General features: G+C 35.6%; 1 protein-coding gene and 1 long non-coding RNA gene across 5 annotated transcripts in view; both read left to right on the top strand.

The window, feature by feature from the left end:
* Positions 1–399: 399 nt before the first annotated feature.
* On the top strand, positions 400–1,037 carry LOC116177705. Its single transcript, XR_004146736.1, has 3 exons — positions 400–608; positions 674–801; positions 874–1,037. It is a non-coding gene; the product is annotated as an uncharacterized LOC116177705 (long non-coding RNA).
* Positions 1,038–7,126: 6,089 nt separating this feature from the next.
* Positions 7,127–27,570, top strand: part of LOC116177803 (Ig-like and fibronectin type-III domain-containing protein 1) — a 219,350-nt gene continuing 198,906 nt past the window's right edge. For 3 of the 4 annotated variants that reach the window (XM_031496909.1, XM_031496908.1, XM_031496907.1), the window contains exon 1: positions 7,127–7,378. The gene's annotated coding sequence lies outside the window, so the exon portion shown is untranslated. The remainder of the gene's footprint in view (positions 7,379–27,570) is intronic. The other variant, XM_031496911.1, reaches the window with a different exon arrangement.

Below are 27,570 nucleotides of genomic sequence, written 5' to 3'. Positions count from 1 at the left end.
AAGCTGAGATTTCTCTGTTATCTTGCTTGCACCACAAGGAAAGCTGAACTTTTTTCAAGAAAAACTCCGAAGGAAAACGATGTAAGTGTTTTATGTACCTTTGTGATGTTGAACCTCTTTCCGCAACAGCTCCAGTTTCCAAGATTTTGCATTTTCAATTAAAGATCAGCTAATGCGTAAATTAGGTTTGATGTCCCGAAGTCTTTAATTTGAGCACAACTTTCAAAAGCGTTAAACTCTCCAACAAGAGCCGCTTTTTGGATTGATGGACGTTATACGTAAAAGTTAAATCTCTTCGTTGGAGACCATGCTCATAGGTTGGGTGGATGGGCGGGCATGGCGCGGGGCTCGACTTGCAACCACCTCCACGTGGTGAGTCCTGGGTAGTTCTAGCCATGGTGTATTTTACGCCGTGGTGTGACCTAGCCGAGAGTTGCATCATTTAATCAAAAGCTTTAGGGGTTGTGCTCAAATTAATGCTTTTATTGCCTTAAGGGGCAAAGGTTTAAGTCAGTATTGACTTTGCAGGTATCTCGAGACCCCGCCTGCACCTCCAAGAGCCTCTTACGCGATCCGTTCCAGTGAGTTTAACGTACAGCTCAATCCAGGTGGAGATGGGTAACTGAAGCAGCTTTGTTAACAGAGGTCTAACAATTTTTTTTCTAATTTATAGAATATGGCATTATCGTTACTGAAGCAACACCGTCACAGTATGGTGGTTCAATAGTTGCAGGAGTTTAGGGTTTCTGATGAGCGAGAGTAGAGATCCTCTGCGCAAATTCTTCTAATACCAAAAAGACGGTAAAACGGTTTTGAACTAAATTTTAATAAAATTGACTATTAGTTTGCTAATGCTATCTTATTCCACAACAGGTTGCTGCATACTTTCGGGTTCAAGAACTCCTAGAAATTCACCACATTCGCTCTGGAGGCAACCTGTTTCTACCTTCGGATGACTCATCGGACATCTTCGTATGATTTCTACAACACTCGCCCAACTATGGAAGCCCAACCGTAGTCTCATCTACCACTCAGGCGTTCAGGCAAGTGTCAAACCCTTCATTCAATTACTCATTAAATGTTTATAAAAAGTCCTAGCGTTCTATGTACCCCATTGGGACACATGCAAAAGTGTTTAAACATTTCTTTGGTTAAAATCTAATAATTTCACTTGTATGGTTATAAAGTAACACTCGATATTCTCGGTATTCAGCAACTGCAGCGGTCGTTGTTGCAATAAAGGGATGAAACTTCTCTTCGTTTAGCTAAGTATTGGAAGTCTGAAGTAAAACTGTAACTGTTTTACTTTTGATTCTCTGAAAGTTAACTACAAAAATTCTAAAACTCTTTTCCACATGCCTGAAAACTCTAAATCGTGCTGTTATTGTATATAAACCCAAAATACGGAAAGGGAAAGTTTGAAATGGAAATGCAATCTTTCTTGGCAGTTGTCCAGTGTTAGGGTTGTCATTTTTAAAGGCGCATCAAATATTTTTGTTTATAAATATTTATTACGCTTAGAGGGTTAACAATAACCCTAAATAAGAATTTATTTAAGTGCAACCCCTAGTCGTTAAAATTAAAATCGTCAAAATCAGAAAAGAAAACGAAAATTCCTCGGTTTTTAGTATATTTGACTATGTTGCGTTCGCCGCTCGAGGTCGAAAACTTGAATTATACATTGGGTTAACAACATAAGCAATCCCACAAAAAATCAGAACTACCGGATTTGACGCTTGGTCTGATGTATATAGTTACTGGACTACACATTCTATAAGAAAAATTTTTTTCCGGGTCGATCTAAGACAATTTTTTTTTCGGGGCTCAAAAAAAGGCAGTGTATAACCTTCCTTTTTTACCAAAAATCGACTGCACCAAAATTTCTCCCAAAACACTTTTTCTTATTAATTTTGGTGCGTAGAATCCAAAACAATTCGTACTTTTTCGATCGGACTTCTCAATCAAAAGTTATGGATTAGAAACCAATTTCGAATTACGAATTTTTTTAGTTAAAACTGCAATCTTTCTTGGCAGTTGTCCAGTGTTAGGGTTGTCATTTTTAGAGGCGCATCAAATATTACTGTTTTTTTAAGGAATTACTCTAAAAGGGTTAACAACAACCCTATGTAAGTGTTTATTAAAGTGCAACCCTTAGTCGTTTGTAAATTGCGAATTTTTTATTTAAAAATGGAATTTTTCTTGGCAGTTGTCCAGTGTTAGGGTTATCGTTTTTAAAGGTGCATCAAATATTTCTGTTTTTTAAGTAATTACTCTAAAAGGGTTAACAGCAACCCTATATAAGTGTTTATTAAAGTGCAACCCCTAGTCGTTTGTAAATGACGAATTTTTTTAGTTAAAAATGCAAATTTTCTTGGCAGTTGTCCAGGGTTAGGGTTGTCATTTTAAAAGGCACATCAAATATTACTGTTTTTTAAGTAATTACTCTAAAAGGGTTAACAACAACCCTATATAAGTGTTTATTAAAGTGCAACCCCTAGTCGTTTGTAAATTACTAATTTTTTTAGTTAAAAATGCAATTTTTCTCGGCAGTTGTTCAGTGTTAGGGTTGTCATTTTAAAAGGCACATCAAATATTACTGTTTTTTTAAGTAATTACTCTAAAAGGGTTAACAGCAACCCTATATAAGTGTTTATTAAAGTGCAACCCCTAGTCGTTTGTAAATTACTAATTTTTTTAGTTAAAAATGCGAATTTTCTCGGCGGTTGTCCAGTGTTAGGGTTGACATTTTTAAAGGTGCATGAAATATTTCTGTTTATAAATATTGATTACGCTAGAGGGTTGACAACAGCCCTATATAAAAATTTATTACAGTGCAACCCCTAGTCGTTTGTAAATTACGAATTTTTTATTTAAAAATGCAATTTTTCTTGGCATTTGTCCAGTGTTAGGGTTGTTATTTTTAAAGGCGCATCAAATATTACTGTTTTTTTAAAATAATTACTCTAAAAGGGTTAACAAAAACCCTATATAAGTGTTTATTAAAGTGCAACCCCTAGTCGTTTGTAAATTACGAATTTTTTTATTTAAAAATGCAATTTTTCTCGGCAGTTGTCCAGTGTAAGGGTTGACATTTTTAAAGGCGCATCAAATATTTCTGTTTTTTTAAATAATTACGCTAAAAGGGTTAACAACAACCCTATATAAGTGTTTATAAAAATGCAACCCCTAGTCGTTTGTAAATTATGAATTTTTTTATTTAAAAATGCAATTTTTCTTGGCAGTTGTCCAGTGTAAGGGTTGTCATTTTTAAAGGCGCATCAAATATTTCTGTTTTTTTAAATAATTACACTAAAAGGGTTAACAACAACCCTATATAAGTGTTTATAAAAATGCAACCCCTAGTCGTTTGTAAATTATGAATTTTTTTAGTTAAAAATGCAATCTTTCTTGGCAGTTGTCCAGTGTAAGGGTTGTCATTTTTAAAGGCGCAACAAATATTATTGTTTTTTAAGTAATTACTCTAAAAGGATTAACAACAACCCTATATAAGTGTTTATTAAAGTGCAACCCCTAGTCGTTTGTAAATTATGAATTTTTTAAATTAAAAATGCAATCTTTCTTGGCAGTTGTCCAATGTTAGTGTTGACATTTTAAACGGCACATCAAATATTACTGTTTTTTTAAGTAATTACTCTGAAAGGGTTAACAACAACCCTATATAAGTGTTTATTAAAGTGCAACCCCTAGTCGTTTGTAAATTACGAATTTTTTAGTTAAAAATGAAATCTTTCTCGGCGGTTGTCCGGTGTTAGGGTTGACATTTTTAAAGGCGCATGAAATATTTCTGTTTATAAATATTTATTACGCTTAGAGGGTTGACAACAGCCCTATATAAAAATTTATTAAAGTGCAACCCCTAGTCGTTTGTAAAATACGAATTTTTTTATTTAAAAATGCAATTTTTCTCGGCAGTTGTCCAGTGTTAGGGTTGACATTTTTAAAGGCGCATCAAATATTTCTGTTTATAAATATTTATTACGCTTAGAGGGTTAACAACAGCCCTATATAAAAATTTATTAAAGTGCAACCCCTAGTCGTTTGTAAAATACGAATTTTTTTATTTAAAATTGCAATTTTTCTCGGCAGTTGTCCAGTGTTAGGGTTGACATTTTTAAAGGCGCATCAAATATTTCTGTTTTTTTAAATAATTACTCTAAAAGGGTTAACAAAAACCCTATATAAGTGTTTATTAAAGTGCAACCCCTAGTCTTTTGTAGATTACGAATTCTTTAGTTAATAATGCAATCTTTCTTGGCAGTTGTCCAGTGTTAGGGTTGTCATTTTTAAAGGCACATCAAATATTTCTGCATTTATAAGTAATTACGCTAAAAGGATTAACAACAACCCTATGTAAGTATTTATTAAAGTGCAACCCCTGGTCGTTTGTAAATTACGAATTTTTTTAGTTAAAAATGCAATCTTTCTTGGCAGTTGTCCAATGTTAGTGTTGACATTTTAAACGGCACATCAAATATTACTGTTTTTTAAGTAATTACTCTGAAAGGGTTAACAACAACCCTATATAAGTGTTTATTAAAGTGCAACCCTTAGTCGTTTGTAAATTACGAATTTTTTAGTTTACAAGTGCAATCTTTCTTGGTTGTTGTGCAGTGTAAAGTTTGTCATTTTTAAAGGCGCATCAAATATTTATGTTTTTTTAAATAATTTCGCTAAAAGGGTTAACAACAACCCTATATAAGTGTATATACGAATGCAACCCCTAGTCGTTTGTAAATTACGAATTTTTTTAGTTAAAAATGCAATCTTTCTTGGCAGTTGTCCAATGTTAGTGTTGACATTTTAAACGGCACATCAAATATTACTGTTTTTTAAGTAATTACTCTGAAAGGGTTAACAACAACCCTATATAAGTGTTTATTAAAGTACAACCCTTAGTCGTTTGTAAATTACGAATTTTTTAGTTAAAAATGACATCTTTCTCTGCAGTTGTCCAGGGTTAGGTTGTCATTTTTAAAGGCACATCAAATATAACTGTTTTTTTAAGTAATTACTCTGAAAGGGTTAAAAACAACCCTATATAAGTGTTTATTAAAGTGCAACCCTTAGTCGTTTGTAAATTACGAATTTTTTAGTTAAAAATGAAATCTTTCTCGGCGGTTGTCCGGTGTTAGGGTTGACATTTTTAAAGGCGCATCAAATATTTCTGTTTATAAATATTTATTACGCTTAGAGGGTTAACAACAGCCCTATATAAAAATTTATTAAAGTGCAACCCCTAGTCGTTTGTAAAATACGAATTTTTTTATTTAAAATTGCAATTTTTCTCGGCAGTTGTCCAGTGTTAGGGTTGACATTTTTAAAGGCGCATCAAATATTTCTGTTTTTTTAAATAATTACTCTAAAAGGGTTAACAAAAACCCTATATAAGTGTTTATTAAAGTGCAACCCCTAGTCTTTTGTAGATTACGAATTCTTTAGTTAATAATGCAATCTTTCTTGGCAGTTGTCCAGTGTTAGGGTTGTCATTTTTAAAGGCACATCAAATATTTCTGCATTTATAAGTAATTACGCTAAAAGGATTAACAACAACCCTATGTAAGTATTTATTAAAGTGCAACCCCTGGTCGTTTGTAAATTACGAATTTTTTTAGTTAAAAATGCAATCTTTCTTGGCAGTTGTCCAATGTTAGTGTTGTCATTTTTAAAGGCACATCAAATATTACTGTTTTTATAAGTAATTACGCTAAAAGGATTAACAACAACCCTATGTAAGTATTTATTAAAGTGCAACCCCTGGTCGTTTGTAAATTACGAATTTTTTTAGTTAAAAATGCAATCTTTCTTGGCAGTTGTCCAATGTTAGTGTTGTCATTTTTAAAGGCACATCAAATATTACTGTTTTTATAAGTAATTACGCTAAAAGGATTAACAACAACCCTATGTAAGTATTTATTAAAGTGCAACCCCTGGTCGTTTGTAAATTACGAATTTTTTTAGTTAAAAATGCAATCTTTCTTGGCAGTTGTCCAATGTTAGTGTTGACATTTTAAACGGCACATCAAATATTACTGTTTTTTAAGTAATTACTCTGAAAGGGTTAACAACAACCCTATATAAGTGTTTATTAAAGTGCAACCCTTAGTCGTTTGTAAATTACGAATTTTTTAGTTTACAAGTGCAATCTTTCTTGGTTGTTGTGCAGTGTAAAGTTTGTCATTTTTAAAGGCGCATCAAATATTTATGTTTTTTTAAATAATTTCGCTAAAAGGGTTAACAACAACCCTATATAAGTGTATATACGAATGCAACCCCTAGTCGTTTGTAAATTACGAACTTTTTGTTAAAAATGCCCTTCCTTAGCACTCATTCATTGCAAGCTTAAATGATACCTAATAACATATTACCCAGTTTTAGTAGGTACAGTATGCATGATAATAAAAATTCTATCACTATTGGTTCTCAAATTGCTTTTTTTTGCACTTCTGCGGGGCTTCAGATATTTTCTACTTTCATCGACGATGACAAAATCTCGGAGTGTAGGATTTACTAATCGAATTTTTGGACTAACTCTCTGTTCGCGAATATCTTGGTGGCGAATGTCAGGGGGTGTTATTTTTTGAGTCAATGCAGCGGTGGCATAGAGCGAGGCTTTTCTGGGGGCGAGGCAAAATAGATTTGTGGTTCCCTATCAAAAAGGAATTCAGACAATTGCAAAAAACGATCACCTTCAAATATTTCGCATAATTATTACACCGAATTGTTTATTCACGTAGCAATTTCAATTGCCTCTTATTATATGGCTGCCTGTAGGGCTTATAATTTGGACATCCGGCTTCTCTATAAGATGAACCGCCGCCCGCCGCGATTGAAAGCCCTTTTCATTTCAAATCCTACCTGAAAAAACCAAACCACATTCGCTAACTTCCTCGAGGACGAGAAAAAGCGGGAAAATAAAATCTTTTTTCGCACGCGCCGCTTCCTATAATTCAATCTGATTTAAAGTGAAAATGGATGAAAATTCCTCGAATTTATTTTGTTTTTAATATTCCTATTAGAAGGACTAATTCATTTCGTAATATACGATTAATACCGAGTGGGTGTCGGCGGAGGCCGACCTTTTGCAGTATTATTGTTGTTATCCGCAAGTGAAACGGTAGTCTTTAAAGCGTCGTTGTATAGGCGTCGCTGCGAGCGTCTCGGCGTCGAGCATAACTTTTCCTGTCGATCGGTGGCAACTGCAGGCGCGTTTGTTCCGTGCGAATTTTTCAAAAACTAATTAAAAATCGTCGCGCGAGTTTTTTTCTATCCCGCTATAATTTCGAAAAACACTACTAAATTAGAGTGTAGCTTAGTTAACACGATCTTCAGGTGCGAATCTGGGTAGTTCAATTACAAGGTAACTATAAGCGAAACTTGTTTGATTTCATTCTTTTGGTATGCGATTAAAGTTCAAAGTCGGTCCAGGACCATCTCCGCAAGGCCGAAATTTGATAAAAAAGTTCGTTCATTGTTTATGTTTTCAAGGATAATTAATGCGAAATTCCCGATCGTAATTAATTTAGCGGCACACTTCTTGCACATCTGTAATTAATAGTACTAACCAGTTTTTTTATAATGTATTTATGGTTATGCAATCGCATTTGTATACATTGTTTAATTGAGATTCATTTTTTTTTTCTTCAAGCTATGTTTATGTTATGCCATAACATCGGTTTGATGTCACCTTTTTAAATCACGGCTGACCAGTCGCGTACTTGATATTAATTTTTTACTGTTTACTAAGCGCACGTGTTCGTAAATGACTCACGATAATTATCGTACAGTTAATTGCACGTGTGCCAAAAGAAGGCGAATCGCACTGGACATTGAAAAATTGCGTCTGTAAGTCTGTAACGCACCGACCTTGTTCGTGGCCTTCTTGAGATATTCAAAAAATCCAGTCGTAGCAGTTGAACCATTAGATTACAATTAGGTATTGTTTATCTGGGCACGATAAGTTTGATAATCTAAACGCTTTTCTTATTGCGTGTTAATGTGTTATTGTTTTTAGGTATCGGGTGCATTTATTTATCTCACTATATGCAGAATCCAATCTTATCGTTTTGAATAAGATCATCGATCAATGAATCTTAAGAAAAATCTTGTGCAAAAACCACTACCTACCTACATATGTTAATCAGACCAGATACTTAGCAGATTCATCATATACAAAGAACTCCTAGTCTATTGTGCTAACCTCTTTACTCGCCTCAATGTTTTGTATTGAGTAATCCCTTTAGTGCGCCCCTGCAAGTGTCCTTGTCATTTGCTAGGGATTTTCTTGTTTCTAGTACTATAAAGAGGAAAACAGAGTTCTAGCAACCCGCTGCATTGGTTCTTTAGTGCGCCCCTGGATCATTTCCAATAATATTTTATCTACCACAAAAGTTGCAACTCTTACTGGATGATTTTCCGTGAAGGGCGAGCTACTCTAAATTTTTGTACACTCTGCGAGTGCAATTATAGGGTTGTTTTGCAAGAAACTTATTATTGCGCAGACTGCACATGTGAGCTATAAGCTACCGAATAAAAAAGGGACGAACTCAGTACATATTATATGGGTTAATCAGATAAAGAAAATGGCGAATTTGGGTACTATATAGTTCTTATGGCCTAAAAAATGTTAATTTTCCGCTCTTAATGACAAAGTAGCCACGAAATTAAAGATTTTACGCTTAGAAAGGCCAGTATAGTTTGAAAAACTCGGACTCCAGAAGTTCCATTTCTACATTCGTAATTTTTATTGTGACCACCACCCTATGATTTTCTGAATTTTCGACAGAAAATGTTTAATGTTGATGCTTTAAGATACTTATAGTCTTAAAAAATTGAAATTTACGTTCTTACTGTCAAAGCAGCCATCATGAATTCAAAGATCTGACGTTTAGAACGCCCTAAATGTGCAAATAATTTTAACAAGTATAAATTGTGCACAACTCTGGTGCAGATAAATGCAAGAATAATCAAACGTCTTAGAGAAATTCTCCGAAACATTGCATTTTCCTTAGTCTCGTCTCTCGTCTTTCCGCCCTCGTCCTGACGTTCCACTTGCCCTTCACGAGTGCCTTCTTCCCACCCTTCTTTTTCAAGAACTTCGCTTTAACTTCACCAAAAGGTATACACTTGCATTCCTCAGGGTATAAGGTCAATTCCTTCACTTGATATGTTTACAAAAAAACGCTAAGAATGAGACTTAGTTCCTTTGTTTTTTATTCTTTAAAGGAATTCTTTGACGTTTTCCAGGAATGAGTTTACGTAGTTTAGTATTTATTAATTTTTTACTGGATATGTATATTTATATTTTCTTGTTGTTTGTTTACGATTGTTAATAATGTTAATAATTTTTTGAAATATTCAACACCTCTTTGGAAAAGAATAAAAGTATCTATCTATCTATGTCTCATCTAGACAATTCATTTTACGTGTGCCAGTTAGGGCTGGGCGATTACGGATTTGAATAATCGATAATCGATTATGAAAAATAATCGATTACACTGATTAATCGATTAATCAAATCATCGATTAATCACCTAATCGTTTAATCAAAAGTCGATTGTCACATACAAGGAGTGATAAATATCTGTTTGTATGCATTAATACGTTAATTATTTAATAATAAAAATAAAAAATAATTCCATTACTCTTTTCATCAAATCGTTCATTACTAGGCAGATCGATTAATCAATAATCAACAAAGTGTCCCTGGTTCGAATCCGGGTTCGGGCATGGATATTTGCAAATGCATAGTGGGTTGGTTGGTAGAACAGCCTTGGGTGAAACCCTGCCCATTTGAACATGAAGGTCAAAAATAAAAATTAATAAATAAAAATAAATGATTAGGCAGCTTACTCTCCGATGAGGTGTGCTTTAGTTTTGATGATACAATCGCTGCTTAAAGTGACGTTTTAACATCCGCTATAAAATAAAATAATACTTGTGAGCTGTGAGTGCTCCTTTTTCAGTAAACTGATGATCCAGCTAATAATAATCAATTAAAATTTACTTAATAATTGATTAATCAAACAATCGATTAATCAAATTACCGATTAATCAAATAATCGATTAATCAATTAATCGATTAATCAAATAATCGATTAATCAAATAATCGATTAATCGATTAATTTAATAGAATAATCAAACCCGATTATCGATTATCGTTTGATTATAATCGATTAATCGATTTTTTTGCCCAACGCTAGTGCCAGTATCCTCCCACGAACTGTTTTCGAGATATTCGCTCTTAAAGTTTTGACGTCACCAATCAATATATTTCTTTCGGACGTCCCAATCGTCCTTTGTAAGTACATCCCACCGACAATTTGTTTTTGAGATGTAAGGAATTACATCCAATCACCCCGCGGTCACCCATTTCGATGAGTCCTTTCTTTAGAATATCATGAAGGGTAGAACGCGTGTTCACCTCCGCCCCCGCCCTTTATTTTTAAGTCTTACTTGGCACCACTAAACGCCTGCGTATGCAAAATCTGAGATAAATTGGTTTTCGCTTATAAAAGGTATGTTGGTTTTACTTTAAGAAACAGCATCACAGGAAATCAGGCAATAATTCATGCCCCCCCCCCCCACAGCGAAATTTGATGGCCGTCTGTTAAAGTATAGGCTACCTATAGCAAAACATTCTAGGACTCTAGGACCATTCCCCTAAAAGTAATTCACTACGGCTGAAGTGTGTCCGGACGGACGGACAGACAAAACGCAAACAATAGCGCATTCCTTAAGAATTAAAAATATTCGCTATTGATTGCGTTTTGTCTGTCCGTCCGTCCGGACTCGCTTCTGCGGTTTTGAACTACTGCTTGGGGCATTGTCCTACAGTCTTGAAATTTTTTGCAATAGCACAGCAATAGGCTTGAAGGTGTGTCAGACGGCCTTCGACCTTTGTTTTCTAAAGGGGGGGGGGCTCCCCCATAAATTATTTCTCAAAATTGTGTTTCCGAAAGTAAAACTTGCATAATTTTTACATCTAGTGTGGCGAAATAAAATTTTGAAAATGGGAGTAAACACGGAAATTCATTTCTACCGACCAGTCTTCCTCCTGGACCCCCTATCGTGATCGGTTGTATTTTTTCGTTTCTCCAGAGCGGAGGGAATATCCCGAAAACGCTGGGTCGGAGGAACAAACGCAAAATGAATCGTCTGAACATGACATAACTATTCTCTAAAACTAAATAGCGAAATATGGCTCTCATTAAGAGCAAGTGGAACGTTTGGACGATTTACTAAGCTACTTCGGTTTTAAAAAAACGCTTTATCGGCACAAGAGTTGCGCGCACACCGAATTTGGTTCCAATCGGTTCATCCGTTTAGCCGGAAATGAGAGTATCGACGGACGGACAGACAGAGCGACATCATTCGGTTTTTTTATTCGGATTGCTGGCACTTCAAAAGGTGTATTTCCGTAAAAAAACGGGGGGTTCATTGTTTACCCCAATGCAATACCTCTCTCACTTACGTGTGGGTGAAAAAAAGGGATAATTTCCTTTCTTGGATTCCGTTTTAGGGTGAGAACCCGACCCCTCAGTAATGAAAATTTGATGATTTCCTTGCATACCCATGAAAATCTTTTAATATAGGGGGGGGGGGTTATTCTAGCGCCCCTTATGTTTTTTCTCCCAAACACGCTAAGCCTCGAAGACTGTTGTGATACTCACAAAAAGGGACAATCGAATCTTCCTTTCTTGGTTTCCGTTTTTGGGTGAGAAAGCTACACCGAGGGGTCTTCTGAATACCCTTTCGCTACGATCATGAAATAGGGGGCCATTTTTTACCCCAATGCAATACTTCCCTTACTAATGACCTCGGAGACCTCATTTCTACATTCGCTTAAATTGTTTGAATTCTTCCCTCATGATTTTCTAAATTTACGGCGGAAAATACTAAATTTAGAAGCTTTATGATCCTTATGACCCTAAAAATAGAAATTTGTGCTCTTCATGGCAAGCTAGTCAAGATTTGACGCTTTGAAAGCCCTAAATTTGGCAATAATTTAAAAAATCCACAGTTCAGATCTCCATTTCTACAATCTTACATTTTTTTTAACGACCACTTCATGGTTTTCTGAAATTAAAGGGAAAATGGCAGATTTTGGGGCTTCATGATCCTTATAGTCTTAAATAATTAAAATGAATTTGAGGCTTTCATCCTTAGAAAGCCCAAAACGTGCCAATACTTTTAAAAATTCTGACTCCAGAGGCCCTATTTCTACATTCGCCCATTTTATTGTAACTACCGCCCTATGATTTTCTGAATTTACGATCGTAAACGCCAAATTTGGAAGCCTATGATCCCTATGGCCTAAAAAATTGAAATTTTGTACTATTAATGGTAAAGCAGCCATGAAATTAACATTTTGACCCTTAAGAAGAAAACCCCATTAATACATTCGTAATTTTTTTGTAACCACTACCTCATGATTTTCTCAATTAGGGCAAAAAAAATCGAATGTGACGATCCTTTTCCTACACTAATGAAATTATACGAACGAAAACCTTATAACATACTATGGGGCATTCCAAACCCCCCAGACCCCCCGGTACTACGCTCTCCCACAAGAGTAAAGTAAGTTCGATTATGTTTTCTAGCAAATTATCGTATGAGTGCTAACCATTAGATTTTTTTGTGGAAGGACGTAGCACTGGGGGGTCTGAGTGGTATTCCAATACCCTCCAGCAGTACTCTCAGCAAAGGAGGATTTGATCATTTTTTGATATTACCACTAGCACTGTCATGGTAATCTTTGCGAAATGAAATCTGCTGGGTCATTTGACCAATGAAGGTGCAGCACGTTTGGGTGTGCTGCCTGATGTACACGCGGTACGGTCATCACAGTCGCCTTTGTTTTGCTGCAGATCTTTGGTATTAAAGATTTCAAAATCACGATTCCCAAGCCACCGTGGATTCCAAAGCCTTTAAAGACTCTAAAGTCTCCAACGGTTTATCGTATTTTAAAACTCGGGGGTCTCATTTCTACATTCTCCAATTTTTCTATAACCACCATCTCATGATTTTATAAATTTACGACGGAAAATGGCGAATTTTGGTGCTTTATCGTCCTTATGGCCTTAAATAATGGAAAATTGCGCTCTTACGGCAAACCATTTGTCAATTCAAAGATTTATTACAAACCATAAATGGGACCTGAAGAGTTAGTTATGACCCTTACGACCTTAAACATTTTATTTTTTGTGCTCTTATTGGCAAAGTAGCGGTGGAACGCAAACATCTTACCCTTACAAAGCTTTAAATGCGCCCATCATTTTAAAAACTCAGATTCCAAGGACCCCATTACTACGTTTGTACATATCTCATGCTTCTTCTGAATTTATGACGGAAAATTGCCGCTTCAGCTTCGCATAAGAATTCCATGAATTCAATAGAATTCCACAAGAATTCCGCAGTGGTTTTCTCCTCGAGGGATGCGTGAACTTTCGCCTTCTTACGTGCCGGTCACAGCCACAGTACATTCTTAAATATTTTAAATCACCTCATGATTTTTTCTGAATTTATGACGGAAAATGGCGAATTTGCTGTTTTATGTTTTATGATCCTTATGATCTTAAAAAATTCAAATTTCTGCTCTTAATGGCAAAGCAGCCATTACTTCAAAGATTTTACCCTTAGAAAACCCTAAACGTGCCAATAATTTATGAAAATTCACACTTAATGGTAAAGCAACCATAAAATCAAGGATTTGATCTCAAAGGAAACCCTAAATATGCAAATAATTTAAAAAAATTTAGACGCTAGAGGCTCCATTTATGCGTTCCTTAAAATTTTTGGGACCGCCACCTCATGATTTTCTCAATTTAGGGCAGGAAACGCTGAATCTGATGATCCTTTCCTTAGTATGATAAAGTTCGGAAATATCGTAATGTATTGGGGATATTTCAAACCCCAGACCCCCCCCCCCCGTGTATGCTTTTTTCTCCGAAATACTCTAAACCCGAAGACTGTCGTGATACTTAAAGATGAAGGGGCATTGAATCTTCCTTTCTTTGCTTCCAAGCAGCCACGAATTCAAATATTTCACCGTTAGAAAGCGCTAAATGTGCAATATTTTCAAAAATCCAGACTCCGGGGATTCCATTTCTATATTCTCAAATAGAAACCACCTCATATTTTCTGAATTTAGGACAGAAAATGCCAAAGATGCTCTATGATTCTTATGTCCTTTAAAAAACGGAAATTTGCGCTAGTAATGGCAAACCAGTGACAAATTCAAAGATTTTACCATTAGGAACTCCCATAATTTTAAAAATTCAGACACCAGGTTCAATTTCTACATTGAAATTTTGTAACTATCATCTCACGGTCTTCTGAATTTACGATCCTCTGGCATTCTGGAATACGGATTCTATTAACATTTTTTTAAAATTGAAGAGAGCAAACACTAGTGACTAGGGTGTTGTGGTTGTGGAAAAAAATGGAATTTTTGGGAGTAGAATCTCTGTAGAATCTTTGGAACAACTTTTCTTATCTTTAAAATCGTTAAGACCCACTAATAGTTCTTTATTATACAAGACGATAAACGGATGTTTTAACCATCGTGTAAATTAACTTTCACGGAATGGTTAGTTTCCCCTTATCGTCGTGTATTAATACAAAACTTTATTTTATAGCAGAAACCATAGAAATTGATAAAACTTTTCTCCCGTCGTTTCCATGGAAACAATATTGTATTATGTTCTGTTATTATTTCGTGCTCCGCGTCCCATTTTTAATAAAAATGACAGATGTATTTGGAATGCACAATCAATTGTTTCACTTTATCTATCAATTAAAGAAACAAAAGTGTTATGTTTAACCCCTACTGTGGGAATTCCGAGCTTTTCAGTATCATTCTGCATAAAATCATTCAATGATAAAATGTAGTAGCTATATAAGCGATGAGAGTAGAGGGCCAAACCTATCATTCGAAATTGAGAAGTAGCAAGCCATCATTCGTGGAGCACTTTTGTTCTAAATGCTTACCTTTTGTGGAGAAAGGCGTCGCGAATTGGAGGAAAAGATGATAAATCTCGACAGGTGCATCCTGTGTGAAGCTGCGATTTGAGCATTTCAATACGGAGAACAAGAGAAAAGATGAGTAGATTAAGTGTAAAAGGTGCGGTAGAAAACTGGCACATTATTTGCGAATCGCCGAATTTAGCTACCTAATCCACTTTGCGATTGATGTTGTCGTACTAAAATATTTACTCCAAAAGTTTATTAGATTTTGAGTCCCATGAAAATTGCTGAATAAATAATCGAGAAACTTGTTTATATTTATGAAGTCTTTGTAGTTCGATCGGGGGAGACCGGATTAGTTTGAAATTTATTTCCTAATGGAAAAGGTGAAGGGTATTTTATTAACGTGGAGGTGCCTCTTCTATTTCATACATTAATATATAACTACTTTTGATATTGCGTATGACCCAAATTGGGAGATCGTTGCAAATAAACTAGGACGATCTAGAATTGCAATTTGCGCCAAGAAAAAACTTGATTACAGGCACAGTCGAGCGAAGACGTAAAATGCATTTCAAAGCGAAGTTATTTTCTTACTTGGCTGTAGTTTGGGGAAGATTGCTCTTTTGCCCTAATTAATGACTTTTATCTTGGCTTAAAGTTACCTTATCTAACAGCAAATATTTTTGAAACTTTGTAGTTGAAAACTTTCCGGAGGGGGGGGGGCACTATCTACCCCACATTTAAATACTTGCATTGCTCGTACGTATATAAAAAAACCGTAATTGCCCCTAAATTGAAACATTCTCAAGTGCTCACGTACAATCGTAAAACACGGGGGCTGTAACGTTTATGCAAATGGGGACGTTTTACAACCTGAAATTAAATGCGCCCCAAACATTAATCTTTTAACACTAACGATGAAAATGCCCCCATTTTTTTTTTCTGACGCGTAAGTGAAAATTTTATTACGTAGCGTGTCCGCATTGAAAGCTTTCATTAGGGAATGGAACTACATTACTCCGTTGATTAAAGCGAACATTTCAATCAATCGCCGGGTCAAGGTTCGCCGCGCAACCCCTTTATAATTTCGCGCGCTCTTCTGTTTGATCATATTTCACATTTGTCAGCTAATTCCGTGATATGGGGAGTTAATTTCCCCCGTTTAATGGACAACGTTTTTTTTTATCTCTGGTTTGAGCAAGATTCAATCGTGGCACGTCATCAATTACACGTATTAAACTTTGTTTTGGATCGCATTACCGCACATGCAAATTAGATACGGATTTTTTAATTATGGTCATTAAGCGCTTTTTTGTTGCGTGTACGTTCATCATTATAAAAAAAAGAATTTTTTATTTTTTATTTGTAATGTTCAGTTGTAACTATAGTAGATTGCCGACACTAGGTGCCATCTTTGTGAGTAACTACTAGCTTCTTGATCTGTTCATTTTTTCTGATAAAAAAACTGCATCACCTTGTCAGCCCCCGAACACGTGTGTTAATTAAATTTCTCTTGATAATAAAACCCTTTTTCGCAAACGACCTTAAATGGAAGCGCTAAAATCAACACGAAAAATTACGCATCTAACAAATTTCTGAAAGGAAAAACAAACACTGATATACAAATTCAAACGAAACAAACTAACTTCGTGTTTATTTCGTAAATTGATTTACTTAATAAAGTGAAATGATTCTCATATACAGGATGTCCCGTAATTATTTTTGGGGAGATTTTTGGTGTTAAATAAAAAAATATGAAAATGAGGACACAGTAGTAAAGGAATTTCTCTGTTTTCCTATTAATAATACCCCTCAGGTTCCTTACTGTACGTAGGTTTCATTCGTATGAATGACTATGTAATTAATTTTATAATGAATGTAGAAAAAGGATAACCGGATTTTCCTTTCTTGGGGCGTTCAAGGCTAATCTAGCATTCTAGTTTTGTAGAACTTCTAATAGCGTTTAAGAAACTTCAATGGTACTATAGTCCTTCAAAAGCTTTCAAGGGCACCCAAGTGTCTTTTTGTTTATAAAATTCTTCACGACTCTTCAACAAATCTCAAGTGGTTAGTCAGCTTTAAGAGCAGTCCCTATTAGCACTGTTGGTCCTTTCTTAAATCTGGTAAAGGTCGGGGTACAGATAGTAGGTATTTTTAAAGATCATTAAAAGCTCTTAATTACCATCCTCGTTACCATCAAAACCTCTTAAAAGCCTCTTAGAGGCATTAAAGGCTACCAAAGGACTCTGGGGACCATTGAAAGCTCTGGAAAGAAAACATTTGGCGGTACTTTTAAATACTTTTACAGGTCAATTGAGTTTCTTAAGGTATTAAAGGCTAGTAAATGTACAAGCCTTTAACAATTTTAAAGGAGTTTTATTGACCTTTGAGAGTATTGAAAAGACTTCATATTTGATGAGATTTTTTAGAACCTGTAAGGCGGTTTATTTGTCTTTATACGTATTTGAGAGCATTTATGAGTCAGTCAATGTATGTCCACAGCCCTTAGGGGCCTTCAAAGCCATTTTGTAACATCTTCGCAAGGATTTAAAACCTTTTAGGAATCTTTAAAAGCTTGTGATATTGTTTAAGGATAGTCGAAAAATCCTTAACGTCTTTTGCGAGTTTCACATGTCTTTAAATGCATTGAAGGGTTTTTAAAACGCTGCCAAAGAGCCATTAAATGGCTTTTCAAACTTGAAAAACATTCAACAGCTTCAATCAGTCTTCAAAGGTCTATAAAGGATCCCAAGAGTTTTGTAGAGCTTTAAAAGTCCTTAATAACCTCTAGGAGTGTTAAAATATTTGCTTAAAGAGGTTTTCTAAAGGCTTTTAGTTTATGAAGCTCCTAAACAGGTTTAAAGAGTGCTCAAAAACCTTGAGAGTTTGCAAGGCTCATCAAGAGCAATTTTCCATGAGATTGTAGTACTTTTAAGAGCCCTTAAGAGCCTTTAAAAGTATTTTAGTCATTAAGAGTTCCCAACAGTTTCTAAACTCAAAGGGTCTTGAAAGCCTTTAATTGGCTTTTAAGTCCTTAAAAGTCATCAAAAGCCTCTAATTTTAGTGTGTATAACAGATGCCTTGAATTATCCGTTAAAAGCTTTCGTAACTTTATGCGGTTTTAAAGGTATTTACGGTTAACTAAGCCTCCTGGAGGTTTCAAAAGCCTCAATTCAGATCGCGTGAGGATTTAATGGCTCTGAAATTTTTTAAGAATATTCAAGAGCCTTCAAAAGGTCCTCTAAAGGTTTTTTTGTGACTTTCAATAGGTTTCAAGGCCAAGAAATGAAACCCCGCCGTTTGACCCAAAATTTTAAGGGGCAAAGAGCATTACTGGACTGAATAAATTTGGAGAATTCATTCCGATCATCTGGATAAGTATAATTAACTGTAATTGGTTGAATGAATTACAGCCTCCGATTAAGTTGAGGTGCGCCCTTAATGACACCGGTCTTTTTTAAGACGTCTGGGAAGGACCTAATTAATGAAAGAAGTTGTAATTTTTGGATGCAGATAACTGAATGTGCTGTGTCGCTTGGAAAAAAGGACGTGCTCTCCATTTCATCAGAATTCTTTAAATTTGCCAATTTTCGTATGGGATTAATAGGTAATTCCTAAAACTATAAGATTGTTTTTGCTGTGAACTTTGACAATTTTCCTTGTTTCCAATTCAGTTAAGTGCCCGCGCCCATTGACATTTTCTTCGTTACAAGGACTTTTCCACTGGGATCGCTAAACCTTTAAAAACCTTTGAAAGATAAGTGGTGGAATCAGTTCTGAAGGTATAACCGCACTAAATGTTAGCTGAATTTGCAGCCTCCGTTAAGTTGAGGTTTCCTCCATCCTTTGACACCGGTCTTTTTTTCAAACTTTAATATAATGGGAAACGCTTCTACTCCTCGGAATGTAAGGTCCAGCGGTGTGATCTGTTATCATGTTGATATTTTCTTTAAATTGCACGACCATGCCAGTTGAATCCTGGATTTTCGTATGCCATTAGAAAACTAAAATCGATTAATAGGTAATTAACGGACCTAAAACTGAATAAGATTGATTCTCTCTCTTCTTCCCTGGGAAGAGAGCTTTCGTCGGCTGTAAAAACAATTTAAATATTCTTACTGGAACGGTGCAAACGGTAAATGACATACGGCCTCTTATTTTCCTTAACGGGCGCCTTTACAAATTAACCTACTAATTTCTAACTTATATTTCCAACTTTTGCACAGAAACAAATATTTTCGAAGCGACAATCTTCGTAACGAAGCGCCCGACTTAAAACGTTTCTTAATACCGGGTGTTCATCTACAGACTGGTCATTTCAAGGCGGAAAACGGGTGCTTCGTTACAGAGCCTCTAAAAGAACTAAAAAGTCCTTAAGAACCCTTAAAAGAGCGTTTAGACGGTAATTATTTATTAGAAACTGGCAACCTTGATCGCATTTAGAGTTTTAAACCTTTAAAAACCTTTAAGACAAGAGTGTTTAAGATACTGCTAGTGCCTTTAATAGCTTTTAAATCTGGAATCAGTCTCTAAGAGCCTCAAGTACTTAAAACCCTTTAGTAGTCCTTAGGAACCTTTAGAAAAGTCTTTAAAAGATACCTGCAAAGGCTTGGATGTTCTTAGAAACTAAAGGCACCCCGTAATGTCTTCTAAATGCATTTGTTGGTTAATCTTTAAGAATCTTTAAAAGTATCCAAACGTTTTTAAGATTCTAAAATTCTCTAAGAGCCTTGAGTAACAGTTTCCATTAGTTTCAAGAAGACTTAAGCAGTCTGAAGAGCCTACCAAATACTCTTATAGTTATACAGTCTTCTGGACTTTCTATTTCCTTTAAGAGCTTTTGTGAGCCTTTTTTATAATTTTAGAAGGTCTTTAGGAGATTTGCGAGCATTTATGATATGTAAGGGCTTCTAAAAGGGGGAGCTTTGAGAATGTAATCTTTGAAAAGTTTTTTGAAGGTTACGTAACAGGTTTTTGGAATCTTCAATAGACACGTAGCCCTTAACGGTCTCCAAAAATTAAAAAAAAAAGCCAATGCGCTTTTGAACCTTTAATGTAATCTTTTAAGAACCTTAGGCTTTAATAGTGCTTGAAATCCAAACTTTCAAGAGCTTTCAATAAATACCCTTAAGAATGTTCTATGCATTTCCTCAGGGCTCTGTACGAGTTTTCAAGGGCATTTAAAAGCGTCGAAGAGTCGGTTAACGGTCCCAAAAGCATTCTAAATGTTTTAAGGTCTTTCAGAGGGTTGGGTTAAGTTAGCATCCCAATTTGTTACACTTCCATAATATTGTGCTCATTTTGTGCTAATTTGCACGCGAATCCCCAAACGTTGTGCTCTTCCCGTTTACGAGAAAATCAAAATTTTCTGTTGGGGGTCCAATTTAATACCGGAACACCATCATTCTCCTATTCACATGACACTCATGCCATAGTTTTGTGCTCGCGTTTTGTTTTGTGTTCCTTTCCTTCCGGCGTAATTCAAAATTTTTAATGGGGGTGCCACTTCCACGCAACATCTCTCACAATCGGTGTGGCTTGAAACCTATGTCATAGTTTTGTGCCTATCCACCTCTTTCAGAGTAGTAGAATCCATAATTTCAAACAGTTCCAAGATTGGGCTACTAGTTCAAAAGTTACAGCCCTTTAAATTTTCTTTCGAAATTGGTTTCTAGTCTATAACTTTTGTTTGAGAAGTCTAATCGAAAAAGTACGAATTGTTTTGGATTCTACGCACCAAAATTAATAAGAAAAAGTGTTTTCCCGAGAAATTTTTGTGTAGTCGATTTTTGGTAAAAAAGGAAGGTTATACACTGCCTTTTTTTGAGCCCCGAAAAAAAAATTGTCTCAGATCGACCAGGAAAAAAAATTTTCTTATAGAATGTGGCCTGTAGAATCCATAATTTCAAACAGTTCCAAGATTGGGCTACTAGTTCAAAAGTTACAGCCCTTTGAATTTTTTTTCAAATTGGTTCCTAGTCTATAACTTTTGATTGAGAAGTCTGATCGAAAAAGTACGAATTGTTTTGGATTCTACGCACCAAAATTAATAAGAAAAAGTATTTTCCCGAGAAATTTTGGTGCAGTCGATTTTTGGAAAAAAGGAAGGTTATACACTGCGTTTTTTTTGCCCCGAAAAAAAAATTGTATTCTAAAGAGTATTCTACCTCTTTCAGAGCCATCAACAGATTTTAATAATCGCTTAACCAGTCGTAATGTTTAATAGTGTTTTAAAACCGAACCTTGAGGGTTGCTTTTAAACTCCCTTAAGAGTCTCTTATATTCACTAAAGGTTTTTAAGAGTCTCCACAACAGTTTAGCTGTCGTCTTGTGAATTAAAAAGGCAAAAATGTAGTAAACAGCAAGGTTTTGTATCACTTTGATCGATTTAATAGCGAATAACTAGCATTGAGGTGACTTGTAAAAGAAGGGATTCTGTGTTTTTTTTGGATCAAATTGAAAAAAAATAATTGATATCATTATCAGCTCGGTGGCCAAAAAAGGGCATTTCAAAACGTGACTGTTGGTATTTAAAGTTCAACTTGGGCGTCGTACACGTGCTGTTTTTGTCGTAAATGAAGTCAAACAAAGAGATGTGTAATGAGAATGTAATGGTAATCTAAACCTAAACCGAAACGTAATAGCAAAACCAGACAATGTCGAACAAGAGCAAGAAATTTCAGTTGCACTAACAGACACTTTAATGCATCATCAAAAGGGAAATACTCAATATAGCCACTCTAAGAACGGCAGGCAATTATTTATTGCGGTATGCGTCCTCTTCAACTTCCATTAGAATATTAATGGATCAGACGACAAAACCAGATGCTTTGATTACTAACAATCTTAATAATTAAAAAGATGGGATGCGCCCCTTAATTATCCCAAAGTTTTAATACCCACAAAGTTTCTCTTCCGCGCTCCCGCAAAATGAACACCTGCACGGTGAACCTTCACTTTGGAAAAAATAGTCTTTCGGTTAATAATTAACCTTGCTCCGTAAGGAAACCTTGAGATTGACATTGGAAAAATCAAGCAATTTCTTTGTGTATAAACATTACCACATCGTAATGTTATATTCATTAAGGAATTTTAATTATGACTTCATTGTTTATCGGACGCTCTGAAGAGGCGAGCTTTTAAGCTCGAAATGTGTATTTTACCGAAAATCAGGCACGTAGTAGGAGATTTTTGTTAGCGATTAGAGGTACATATTGTACTGTCAGATAAAGCGAGTCGCTCGTATATTTTTAGTTATCATGTACACGCAATATACGGGTAGATGGAACTTTCCAAATTATTTCGTTGCCATATTGCGAAATTACCCCATACTAATAGTCGGGACTGTGGTTACGCTCCATTGGAGTAACCTGTCGATCGAAATTTCTGTAATTATGGAGGCGCGCTTTCAGTATTAGTCATATTCATCTGTTTCGAGGACTAGACGTATGTACCTACTAAAAACGGAATTTCGATATTAATTTTCAACAATGAAGTGAACGCAGAAATTTAGATCGTCATGTTTTAATCCCGAGTTACATTCTGTCTCTAGTAGACCCAGCCAAATTTGAAATTTGGAACTTTAGGTAAATGTTCTCATTCCATATGATTGAACTATTCCCACACAGGTGCACATTGTCCTCCCCGCAAACGCGGAAGAATCGAATTCCGTAGAGCTACTGTAACTGTTCGACCACGTTCACTTGATGTAGCTTTTGACACCTGCTTGAAATCTGTTTGTGAAGCAACAGACTTCGATGAAAGCTTATGTGCTGTTTGAAAGCCATTTCGTTGATATTACAGGTAGTTCAAATGTATCGCGCTCCAACACTTCTATTACTTAAACTTCTCACTGTTAAAAGCAGTTGTTCTACCGAAGATTGTTGTCTGATGGATGAATTGTCTCTTTCTACGAATCTCCTTAGCTAATCATAGGGCGCTCCTTCGCTGGAAGCCCAATATCGAGGAACGTTTCTTCCGTTTCAATTGCGTACCGATACGCCAGTGTACGAGTTTCCTTTGGAGTGGATCCATAATTCATCTTGGATGCAATAAAAGCAAATCTAACACCAGGTTTAAAATTTGGTTTTGCATAGGTATAAGTTGTAGCCATACCAAGGAGCTCGTTCGTTGCAGTGGTTCTTAATTTACAATCCAAACATACAACATTTTTATCGTCTTCTCCATTATAGAGCTCTGTCCGTTTTTCTTTTGTATTTAAAAAGCATACTCCGCAATTAACAAAATATCCTCCCAATAGGCCAATAAACTCAAAAGAGGAAGTTCAATTAATTAACAAAATAAATGACACATTCATTTACAACTGATTAGGGAGAGTATGGGTGTGAGTATCCTTTCAGATTATAAAGGTTTACCATTTATTATTTATTATTATTTAGATAAAATTAAAAAGTCACTCAAACGCCCTAAAATTAAAACCGGGTAAATGAACTCAGCTTCTTATATGCACTCTTGAGGCTTCTTGTGGAAACTCTCCATAACACGATTTGGGATTTTCAGTAATTGGACAGGTTTAATTTCTTATGAAAGTCTAGATCATTGCTTTCATTTTGTTTTATTCTTACAATTTTCTTTGATCCCTTCTATTTGACATTGATAGCTGTACTTTGTGATCAAGCTTACGTTTTCATGCCTTTATAGGATATCCCTGGGCGGGGTATAAGTAAGAGAAGCTGTTTTATAAAAGAATGCGTAATGCCCTTATGAAGGGTAGTTGGTAAACACTTCAATAAAAAATTAAAATATTTGGTGCGCTGCAACCCTTGGCTGTTTGCAAGTGGCGAGTAAGAGACGTTTTTTATAAAAAAATACATAACTTACGAACGACTAGGGGTAGAATTTTTTTGATCACTTATGAGTGGTAGTTGGTAAACACTTCCATACGAAAAATTAAAATATTTGGCGCGCTGCAACCCTTGGCTGTTGGCGAGTGCTGATTAAGGGAAGTTTTGTATTGATACGAACTAGGGGTAGAATTTTTTTGATCACTTAAGGGTAGTTGGTAAACACTTCCATACGAAAAATTAAAATATTTGGTGCACTGCAACCCTTTGACTGTTAGCGAGTGCTCATTAAGGGAAGTTTTGTATGAAAAATACGTAACTGACGAACGGATAGGGGTAGAATTTTTTTGATCACTTATGAGGGGTAGTTGGTAATCACTTCCATACAAAAAATTAAAATATTTGGCGCGCTGCAACCCTTGGCTGTTGGCGAGTGCTGATTAAGGGAAGTTTTGTATGAAAAATGCATAACTTACGAACGTATAGGGGTAGAATTTTTTTGATCACTTATGTAGGGTAGTTGGTAAACACTTCCATACGAAAAATTAAAATATTTGGTGCACTGCAACCCTTTGACTGTTAGCGAGTGCTCATTAAGGGAAGTTTTGTATGAAAAATACGTAACTGACGAACGGATAGGGGTAGAATTTTTTTGATCACTTATGAAGAGTAGTTGGTAAACACTTCAATAAAAAAAATTAAAATATTTGGTGCTCTGCAACCCTTGGCTGTTGGCGAGTCCTGACTAAGAGAAGCTTTTTATAAAACAAAAATACCTAATTTAGGAACGGATGGGGGTAGGATTTTTATGATCACAAATGAAGGGTAGTTGGCAAACATTTCAATAGACAAATTAAAATATTTGGCGCGCTGCAACCCTTGGTTTTTACCGAGTGCTGAGTAAGGGAAGCTTTTTATAGAAAAATACTTAACTTACGAACGTATAGGGGTTGAATTTTTTTTTATAGTAGTTGGTAAACGCTTCAATCCAAACTAAGGGAAGCTTTGCATAAAAAATATGTAAATTCCCAACGGGTTGTCGTAGAATATTTATGATCACTTATGAAGGGAAGTTGATAAACCCTTCATTAAAAAAAAAATAAAATATCTGGTGCACTGCAACCCTTGGCTGTTGGTGAGTGCGTTAGATATTTTTATTTATTTGTTGAAGGGGAAAGGGGCCCCTTTTCTACCCCAGATAAAAATGTTCATAAAAAAGCTACCGTTGATTCTTTTCCGATTACCTTTTTGTAATAAAAGGTCTTGATCGCTTTGCAGTTGTCCACTTTAAAGGGTAGATTTTGACCGAAAAGCATCTCCTGCAACCTTGTTTAAATGTAAATATAAAAATAACCCCCAGTATTTTTTAAATTACGTATTTTTGTTTAATTAAAAAGTCTTTCACTTTGCTCTGATCCACTTATGGGGTGACATTGCTGCTGCGCATCAAATACTACTATGTATCTTTGTTTGACTACTCTAAAAAGATTCTCCATCAACCCTATACACCTCAGTTGTCAATTTACTGTTATCCACTTTAAGGGGACCAAAGAACTTTGATATAAATCACCCTGTATAACAATTGCAATTTCGTTGAAAATATTTTTACGTTGTAGCCTTAAGGTTCCTTCAACATTCCGCCACTATGAATTTTACATACGCGCGTTAATAAACCCACACACTAATGGCCCACCCTGTATAATGAGAACTAGCGGTTGCTATTTAAAAAAATATGCCTCCCTTAACTATGCAGAAGTACGCCACTGGCCATAAACGTACGAGTACGAGATTCATAGCAAACTTTTTATATCTGAAATAAATCTTGCGCAATAATAGAAAATCCTGACGTGAAAACCATATCCCAGTCGCACTTTGGATGCGAATAAACACACACAAGACACACTGCAAGAATACCACGCACGCAGGCGTTCGATAGAAAAATAAATTCAATCAATCGGGTCGTAAAATGTTTGCGATACTAGGCGCATTTAATTCACACAAAAACACTCATTGACAGTTGCATGAAACTTCACTTGTTCTTGATAACACTCACCTCCGGTCTGGCTTGTTGAATTTAAAGATAAAATTGGGTGGCTTTTCATGCTGTAGAACACTTAACTTTTAATAAAAGCGCTGAAATTAAAACAAAAAATTACGCATCTAACTAAGTTTCTAATAGGAAAAACAAACACAGAAAAACAAATTCAAGTAAAACAAACCAACTTTGTGTTTATTCGTAAAAATACACCTGATCACGAATCTTCCGTCATTACCTTTGGTATTTAGACCGACGTTGTTTACGCAACAATATAGGTAAACTAATGGTGTTTCGAGAAATTGTTCGGTCTTGATTTAGCAGAACCGATTTATGTCAGGAAGGAAAACACAAAATGAATTTGGCTTTAAGGGCCGGTATTCTTTGTCTCAGTTAAACTTATTTGAGAGTTGCTGTTTATTGGAACACAATAAAAACCGCCCCTGAGTATTAAAAAACTAATAATTGAAATAATGGCAAACATTTTCGTTTCGATCCTACTAAAATCATTCATTTCATCATCAAAAATGACCCCCCATTTTTTTTAAGGAAATACACGTTGCGAAGCACCAGGAATTCGAATCAAACAAAAGTCTTATAGAACAATAGTAGCGTTTTTGAATCTTCTTAAGAAGTTTCAAGAATCTTTTATATATTTCAACAGCTTTCAACAATATTATCAAGAGTACTTTTAGTCCTTAAGAGGCATTTGAGAAACATCTAAGGGTTTTTAAGATGCTTTATTGGTTTTTAACAGACTAACAGACCTTTAAGAAATGTTGGGGGTTCGTTAGTGTTTTTAAGGGTCTTTGACATGCAAATTTTTAAGGTGCACTAAGTGGTCCTAAGTGCATGTAAGTACCTTTGAAGGGTCACCAGCATTTTCCGTGACATTTAAAAATCTTTGATGCGCTTGTCTTTAGGATCTTTTCTAAAAAGCATTATTTGTAGGCCTTTAACAGTTTCTAACGAGTCGCGCAGATTAGCCCGCTGGGTATTTGTTGCATAAATTTGTACCGCATACAATGAACTTGTAGTTTAAAACCGATTTCTTGCTGTTTTTGTAATTAACACATTACGCGGACCTTGCAATTCTATTACAATACAAAGCGAAACACCGCCGTTCTTGTAATGCCCACAGAAAACATTGACATTTCCCAACGTTTCTGGTGCGTTTGACCTCCCCAAATCACTTTTTAAACAAATCACTCGGACGAGAAAGTGTATTTTTATTTAACACACACCATTAAGTTTTAGGAGGCGAACCTTCGCAACTTCAATTGCGGAATATACACACGCAAATAGGGTGAAATCGCGCGACCCAGATTTAAACCCGAAAGGAACGCTTTTTTTTCGGTTGCCTTCAATTAAACGGCGCGGCGTCGCGATTTACCGCGCCGCCGTCGCCGTTTGTTATGTAAACAAAACATTCCGCAGAGGGATGAATTGGAATTTAAATTTGCGTGCCATTAAAAAAGTTACATAATTGAGATAAATCCGTCGGCTGATGGAAAATAATACTTCTGCTCCCGCCGGCTTCGCTTTCGCAAGGTAAAACTCGAAACTTCTTCCGCGAGGACGCAATAAAAGTCGATCCGACCGATAAATAAAGGTTTCTAATTTCATTACGCGAAATTCGATTGAGTTTGCAAATCCGTTTTCTTTCCGCAAATGTTAATTAAATTTACAACGACGAACGCTATGTAAATATTAAACTACACGTCTGATGGTGATCATTAACT

This window comes from Photinus pyralis, unplaced genomic scaffold (assembly GCF_008802855.1).
Source record: "Photinus pyralis isolate 1611_PpyrPB1 unplaced genomic scaffold, Ppyr1.3 Ppyr1.4_LG8, whole genome shotgun sequence".
NCBI classification, from domain to species: domain Eukaryota; kingdom Metazoa; phylum Arthropoda; class Insecta; order Coleoptera; family Lampyridae; genus Photinus; species Photinus pyralis.
Note: the sequence above shows the minus strand (reverse complement) of the source record. Positions and strands in the feature narration are given on the sequence as shown.